Source organism: Gouania willdenowi, chromosome 20, assembly GCF_900634775.1.
Source record: "Gouania willdenowi chromosome 20, fGouWil2.1, whole genome shotgun sequence".
Lineage (NCBI taxonomy): Eukaryota > Metazoa > Chordata > Actinopteri > Blenniiformes > Gobiesocidae > Gouania > Gouania willdenowi.
In genome coordinates this window covers 17432291-17441472 of record NC_041063.1, presented here as the reverse complement: position 1 = coordinate 17441472, position 9182 = coordinate 17432291, and positions in this window count along the sequence as shown.

Here is a 9182-nt window from a genome sequence, read left to right as displayed (position 1 = left end):
CGTGTTAATTATATTTTTGCAAATGCAATTAAAGGAGTGACTTGTACTTGCAAGCCGACTGTATAAAAATGGAGAATATTTAGGATGTCCATTTGTGTCCTGGTTTACAAAATCCTTAATGGATAGAATAATGGTAAGTATTGTTTAACCAGTTCCTCAAACAAGCATTTTGTACAGTCAGCATCGATTTTCGACTTTTTTCTTGAAGTGCGTAATTTCTTTATTTATTTTTTTCTTCAGTGGCCCTAAACAATCTCGACATTGATTTTCGTCTTTGTTTTTTCACCAAGCTCAATGCACAGCGTTGATTGTTGTGGTGTGAAACACACTGAAACAATGGAGTGAAGAGTCACGTGGCTTCCCACGCAAGTTCATGAACGTGTGAAGGGGGACGAGTGGAGGGAGATCCCTAACGTACTTTATTTTATTTTTTTATTTTTTTATTTTTTATTTGCAACGTGCAGAACTAACACAGAAATAACAACGTAACACTTCATCTCGATACATCCTTTAAACTATTTATCACTGTCGGTCATTCAAAAAGTTTCAAAAAGGATTAATCTTCACAGAAGAATCGACGGTGGGAGTGCCGTAAAAACTGAATTAACAAGACGATTCACAGTTTGAAACAAAATACCGTATAAAATGTCACACATTGAAACTTGCGTGTTTGTGTTTAAACGTGTTTTATAAATAAACTGGAATTGGAATTGATTTGGACAAATATCACGAACAAAATAAATACGATAATACCTTGACATTATATTGACAGCACCAATGCAGACATTTTATAATTGAGTGCAAAATTACATAAGATAACAACCGTAAATTAAAATTTGGGTATCTCAACCTCTTATATGTTTATGGCAACTTAAACACACTGACATTGTCAGTAGATGGTAACTAATAACACACACATATGTACTGTATAGTCAATTTGAAATCATAAAATAGATTGAATTAAATGCTTAAATAGATATAAAAGTCATCCATACATTTAATGAGACCAACCAGCTTTGCGCTGAAGGATTGGGATAAAAATATAAAAAAACAAAACAATATTCTATTATATTTACATGATTTTATTTCCCTCTCTACCACTAGTAATCCTTCTATCCTTCACTGGTTACATTTTAGCACTGTTAGATAGACTTGGAACATCTTGTACCCGTACTTAGGTTTGCTGACTAGCTATAATTTGTAATATCTAACCAAGGGGAGGGGGTGTGGACCTCAAAGTCTTACTGGACAAGCTTTAGTTCCCACAGCAGTGCTGGTGTGCATCCTATTAGAAAATGTGGGACGGTTCACGAAGAATGGAAGGAAGCTAATCGGCAACGTGATGAAAGTCAGCACAACAAAGATGCACCATTGTCACTTTATTTCACAGACTGAAATAGTTTGGCTGAGAATAATTGTGATGTGATTACGGGGAGACATCAAACAGTGACTCGGGGTGTGTGTTTTCTTTGGCTTTTCTGGGGCGTCCCCCTACTGAGCACAGCTGAGGAAAACACACAGACACACCTGGAGGACACATAAAACTACTGTGTCAACACAACTGAGTCCCTCTTCTCCTCATCCTCTTTTTATTAAAGGTGTGTGTGTCCTGCGTCCTCCTCACTGTGGAGCCACGTGACAGAAAGTCTACCTCCCACATCCTCGTCACACAACCATATCCTGAGTGTTACTCACAGGGAGGAAGTGCTTCAGGGGAAGAAGAAGGTTGGTGAGACACTCAAATACACACTGTGACCTCAGTTATTTACTATTTATATAATTATAATAATAATCATTAGAGCCAATACTAACAAAAAAAAGTCATATTGAGTCATATTTTTGAATTGTTTTAATCCTTTTGTACTAAAAAAAATATATAAAAAATAGTAATTAGTGATGTTTTTAAAATATCAGAATCATAAAAAACTTTATTGATCCGGAAGAGGATCAGGGTCAATTTTAATGGAGGAAATATTTTTAATAAAGTCGAAATTTAAAACAAAAAAACCCAAATAGCAATAATACACACGCGCAGAAAACAAAGAGCAAGACTACACAAAGAGGTTGTAAACTAAACTAGATGACAAGGTACAAATTAATGAATATGCAAATTAATGATAAGGTGCATTGATGGCCATGAGAGTGCCAAATGCTTATTTATAAGTTAAAAATATTAAATAATAACATTGAATAGAAATAAAATAACAAACTATATATACATAGGTAAACTGATAAGTAACAAATAACTATACACACATATATAAGTACAGTTTTTCTTCACTGCCATACGGACACTAAACCAATACCTAAAGTAAGATATCTTGTAATGTTGCATTTTTTAACTATCTGTATGTATATAACTGACACAGGAGACATGAGCATGATGTGCTGTACCAATGATTCTGATAATAATTTATATATTTGATAAGAAAAAACGTTTTTCTGCAGAGATGATAATTTTTATTAAAAAAAAATGTTAAAATATAAAATATGTCATCTCACATGTCTCTTAAAAATAACAATTAGGTCACAAATAGTATAGAAAATATTATAAAATATATATTTTTTCTATTAAAATAAGAGAAAATACACAAATGATCTGAGTTGTCTAATATCTGACTAATAAAGAAACTCACTTATGATCATGTTTAAAGGCCACTGTTGTAGCACCAGGTCTCGCTCTACATAAGCCCCCATTGTTCTGCTCAGGGGGGGGCAAATTAAAAGCTGACTCCTGCCATCAGTGGCAGCGGTAACGAGCCTGGACCTCGTAAATATGTGTTTCACAATGGCCTTTAGAGGTGGTTTGTTCATGCGGATGTTTGTGCTCCCTGCAGACGGTGGGGGTCCTGACTGTGGCCGAGGCCTTTGTGTCTGGCATGTATCGCTGCATCGTCTCAAATTGTGCAGGCACTGACCAGCTCGACTTCCCCTTCTACATCACAGGTGATGGCCGGGAAAAAGCATTGGGTATAAGTTTACTGTCAATCTTTAGCCTTATATCCTCATGGGAGCTCATCCCTGGGACTGCTACTGGGAAAGAATAGTGTGATCCGACGCCACAGGAAGTTTCTCCCATGAAAACCTAAAAACTCCAACGCTATTGCAGTGTTTTTCAACCTTGTGGGTCGTGACTCCATGTAGGGTCACCCAGAATTCAAATGGGGTCATTTGAAATGTCTAGTAATTGATATAAAAAACATATATATATTTTTTTTAATTATTATTATTTTTCAAATTTAAACACCGCACAAAATATCAAACAACTGTATTCTATTTTTTCACTTCCTCAAATAAAAATCTAATAAAAAATACACTATAAAAATCAAATAATTAGTTAATTAAGTAATGATAAAATTAAAATTCTACTTTTGTAAAAAAATTTTTAAATTATTATTGTTTTTCAAATGAATACACCACACTGCCTTCTATACTTTCAGTTCCTCAAATTTAAATCCAGTAAAAAGAAATACAGTACAAAAATTAAATAATAATAGAAATTATATTTTTGTAATAAAAAAATATTATTGTTTTTCAAATTAAAACACCACACAATCTAATACTGTATTCTATGCTTTCACTTCCTCAAACATAAACGCAGTAAAAAGAAAAACTCTATTAAAATGTAATAATTAAATAATAATAAAAAATATATATATTTTCGTAATCTTTTTTAATTGTTATTCATTTTCAAATTAAAACACACGCAATCTCAAACAGCTGTATTCTATACTGTCAGTTACTTAAATATACATCTAGTTTTTAATAGTTTTTACTTGTAACACTACATCAAAAATATGATCAAAAAGTAATTAAAAAAAAAAAAAAAAACTCTGGGTGCGCCAGAAATTTGTGATATCAAAATGGGGTCACACCTTGAGAAAAGGGTGGGTGCGACTCCACTATTGTGAGGCAACGCTTGCAGGAGTTTTTTGATCATCACAAGATAAATATTCTATTACTTTAAATTCTTACAGTTTTCTATGTTTATTGCGACAGTGTTTTCAGAGTACGGTTACCGAAGTACACGTACGTCGCGTCTTAGGGTTAGAGTTAGGATATAATCCTATAGCGCAACAATTTTTTGGGTTAGGTTTACGGTTAAGTTTAGTCTTAGTCACGTGACCTAAACTGGCCAAATAGGGGTGCTGCGTACAGATAGAATGTCGCTGTATAGATACGGAAACCATACGTATAGCCTCTGCCTTTAATCAACAACCTAAGAAACAAAAAAAGTGAAACTGGGTGACATTTCTCTGCAGAGATCTGAAACAGAGACAGTAGAAATAACTCAAAGCATGTGGAAACTGAAGGGGTCACTGACACTTAAACTATAACACAACGTTGTGTACACGCGTGTGTGTGTGTGTGTGTGTGTGTGTGTGTGTGTATGTGTGAGCTACAGCGAAACAGGAACCTGGGGCTCTTATCGTTCCACTTCCCCGTGCAGCGTACTTCCTTGGACTGGCCAGTCCACTTTATTTCGGGAGGCCTTGGGGTGTTTGGGAAAGATAAACACTATCTGCCATCAGGAAACTCTCAAGACGTTTCCACAGGAAGTTTCAGATGGCTAAAGTAAATAAAAAAGCCTTTTCACTGTATTCCACTCTCTGCTTTTACCCACAATAGGCATTCAGCATTGTCATCAAAGGTTACAGACATGTATGATCAGGAGGGAATCAGCTCTCCTGGTTTCTCACACTGGTTCCATCACATCCAGTTTCCTTTCTTTTCCCCTGCTTCACTGTTCCCCGTTCATCCATCTTTCCCTCAGACATACCAGGAGGCTTCAGTGTAGCCCAGCAGCAAGAAGCCAGGGAGGGCGGAGACCTGCATCTCTCCTGCTCAGCCAGCAGGTACCTGTATACGGCGTTGTCATGGCAACGGGTCCACCATGACACAAGGGAGGCCCAAACCAGCAGCCCAACACTGATGAGTGCGCAGGCGCAGCAGCTCGAATTTGGGAAGTTCTCCAACTCGCTGGTCCTTTTGTTGCAAAATCTGACAACCGGTGACTCGGGACAATACAGATGCTCCGCCCACAGCATCATCACAGGACAGGAAGCTCACCTGGTCACACAGGTGGAGGTCACCAGTAAGTAAAGTTCTCCTTTTTGTCCTTCAATGTAAGATGGTTTCCAGAAGCTTGACTGTGCATTAAATCAATATTGTTACTGAAAACAAACCATGCACAAACGTATCCACACATCATTATTTCCTGTTAGCAATTATTATTGAATTGAAAGTAAATATAATGTTTTAAAGTGTAGGAACAGTTTATACTGATGTTGGATTCTTTTGTAATGATAATTCTATCTGCAGGTGACTGAACAATGTGTTTATGAGACACTGGAGATGAACTATAAACTTTATATTAATGAAGGAGGGGGACAAAGACTGTGGTCATTTTACAACATAGAATGAGCTAAAGGGACAGCAGCACAAATCATTTAGAGTTGTGAGTGGATTAATGGGAATATACACTGTAAAAGGCATCTCAGAATGAAAAAAAATATAACAAGAAAACCAACCAAACTTAATCACAATTTGCACATAGCTTATACATTCATAAGACAAAATATTAAATAGATATTTTTTTAATGTATTTATTTCATTGCAAGTTTTTCTTATTATATACAATTAGAATATACCTTAATTGATCCCCAGAGGAAACGTTAAATTGTTGCAGCAACATGATTAAAAAGAGCAGACAGTACGAAACAAAAATAAATACAAACATAGAAAATAGTTTAAATGTATTTAAAAAAAAAAAAAAAAAAAACTGTAGGACAGACATAAATTAGAAAAACTGAATGAAAGCTAAAAAACTTAAAATAATATAAAAATATCAATGTATTTTTAGTGCAAATGATAATTATAGATTTTAGGTTGGGGGGTATGTCAGTGTGGTGACAGTTTATTGAGTTAAATAATGGAGTTAAACAGCCTGATTAGCAGTGGGTACAAAGGAATGCCTGAAGCACTTAACATTGATTTCTATTCCAGACCATGAATTATCATTGTAATCATAATTGTTCATTCAACTTTATTCTCACCCAGATAGCAAAATGTTTCCAGCCCACATCTAACACGTTCATCCAGCTCAACTCAGCCACAACCGAGCCACCACAATGCCAGATGTCAGCCAAGAACAGGCCAAATAAACCAGCACGGGCCCGCATGTGGGCCACTGTGCATGGTTATTCTGGCCCACATCTGGCGTACACTCAGTACTCTGGTCTGGCCCATACACTGCGTGTAATGATGGCACTATAGTGGCCCACACCTGTTTACCAGATATGGGTCACAATACCAGCACTCGACCACATGTGGGCCACAATGCCTATTTATTCCTGCAGGCTTTTAAACATGACAGTACAAGTTTTGTTTTTCTGTGATTTACGTTTTATTAGATTATTTTCATGGTGATCTCACCTGGATTTTTCTTATCTCACTTTTTTGAAAACAGGAACAAGTAGGTATAGCTTTTAAAACTGAACTTTCAAAATGTTCAACATGGTATATTACCACAGAGTATTATTATGTAGTAAAAAAAAGAGCCTCTTATTGTCTTAAACTTTGAGTCAATATATGTTGTTGTACAAACACCCACCTCATGTTTTTGTGTACTGCTGTTACACACATACAAAACACCCCCCCACTTTCACACAGAGGTCTTGCTGCATGGGAATCGGGTTCCCACTGTTTCCTGGGGCCCCACCCGAGCTTTGCTCTCGTGCTCCATCTCAGCACCTCTTTCACGTGGGAATGGGCTCTTGTCTGGAGGAAGAACACACAATGGCACTTCCCATAATGCCACATTTACAGGCCCCTGCACAGGGCTCCAGGAACAATCAGCCAATCAGACACTGTCAGACCCCGACCCCCACAGACAATCATCAATTGTTGTTCAGGAGGAAGATGAGGGAAACAACAATCAGTATGTTCTTAAGTGACTTTTCTCTGTGTCTTTTACTGCTGCAGTCTATACAATTAGGACTCAACATGTACACTTCCTCTCTTGAGACCCCCAAAGGAATCACTAGAGACACTGTGACCATGAGGCGGAGGTGGAGGTTTGGGAAACAAGTCTAAAACATCTTAAACCTATTTACAAAGTCTCTAAGTTATATACAGTATATCAGCTCAGCCAACACACGTGTCAGTCCTCTCAGGGTTGGAGTCAAATACAATTACGCCGTCAATATTCCATGTCCAATTACATGTAATTTTTTTTCCAGTTCCATTTTTTATTTTCCCATTAAAGTCTATTCCAGTTATGTTCTCAATTAGGCTTTCTTATCCATGAAAATATTGGATTAATATTTTTGGTGTGGGCATCGAAGCCTTTTTTTCTGTCAGCATACCCCTCGATTACATTTTTTTAAATATTAAAATGTTCCTCAAGAGAACTGACAAGTAGGTGGAAAGTTGATTTGAAACATATTTTAATAATAGTTATGTGTAAGCGATAAAAAATGTAACAATTTCACCCGAGTTTAAGTGTGCTAAATATATTTGCACTAGTTTTTGGGAACTTATGATAGCCATATTTCAGCAACAAATTCCCAAATTTTACTATTTATTATGCCTTACTAAAGCCTTACGTTCATTTTTTGGTGTTTGAAATTTTTTTTGCCATTTCTTATGCCTTACTATAGCCTTACCTCCTTTTTTTGGTGTTTAAAAAATGTTGGCAATTTTTTCATGCCTTACTATAGTCTTACCACCATTTTTTGGTGTTCCAATTTTTTTGCATTTTTTTTATGCCTTACTATTTATAGCCTTACCTCTGACGTTGGGTGGATTTTTTTTTTTTTTGAATTTTTTGACTTTATGCCTTACTATAGCCTTACTTCTGAAAGTTGGGTGAATTTTAGATTTTTGCCATTTTTTGTGCCTTACTGAAGCCTTTGCCCGTTTTAAGTTTGTGCATTATAATTTTAGTAAATTTTAGGGTCTAATGATGGTCTTAACTCAATTTTTTGGGGGTTGAAATTTTTTTACTTTATGCCTTATTGGCATTACCTCTGATGGTTGGGTTATTTTTTGATTTTTGCCATTTTTTGTGCCTTACTGCATTCTTTGCACGTTTTAAGTATGTGCATTATATTTCTAGTAGTTTTTAGGGTCTAATGATGGTCCTAACTCACTTTTTTTTTTTTTTTTGAAATTTAAAAAAAAAATTGCCTTGTTATAGCCTTACTTTTTATTTTGGGTGATTTTAGTTTTTTGTAATTTTTTGTGCCTTACTGCTTTCTTAGCCCTGTTTAAGTATGTGCATTATATTTGCAGTAGTTTTTAGGGTCTAATGATGGTCCTAACTCAATTTTTTTTTTTTTTGAAATTTTCAAAAAATTTTCAAAAAAAAATGCCTTACTTTTTTTTTTGGGTGATTTTAGTTTTTTGTCATTTTTTGTGCCTTACTGCTTTTGTAGCCCTGTTTAAGTATGTGCATTATATTTGCAGTAGTTTTTAGGGTCTAATGATGGTCCTAACTCAATTTTTTTTTTTTGAAATTTTCAAAAAAAATTTGCCTTACTTTTTATTTTGGGTGATTTTAGTTTTTTGTCATTTTTTGTGCCTTACTGCTTTCTAAGCCCTGTTTAAGTATGTGCATTATTTTTGCAGTAGTTTTTAGGGTCTAATGATGGTCCTAACTCAATTTTTTTTTTTTTTGAAATTTTTAAAAAATATGCCTTGTTATAGCCTTACTTTTTATTTTGGGTGATTTTAGTTTTTTTGTCATTTTTTATGCCTTACTGCTTTTGTAGCCCTGTTTAAGTATGTGCATTATTTTTGCAGTAGTTTTTAGGGTCTAATGATGGTCCTAACTCAATTTTTTTTTTTTTTAAATTTTCAAAAAAAATGCCTTGTTATAGCCTTACTTTTTATTTTGGGTGATTTTAGTTTTTTGTCATTTTTTGCGCCTTACTGCTTCTGTAGCCCTGTTTAAGTATGTGCATTATTTTTGCAGTAGTTTTTAGGGTCTAATGATGGTCCTAACTCAATTTTTTTTTTTTTTTAAATTTTCAAAAAAAATGCCTTGTTATAGCCTTACTTTTTATTTTGGGTGATTTTAGTTTTTTGTCATTTTTTGTGCCTTACTGCTTTCTAAGCCCTGTTTAAGTATGTGCATTATTTTTGCAGTAGTTTTTAGGGTCTAATGATGGTCCTAACTC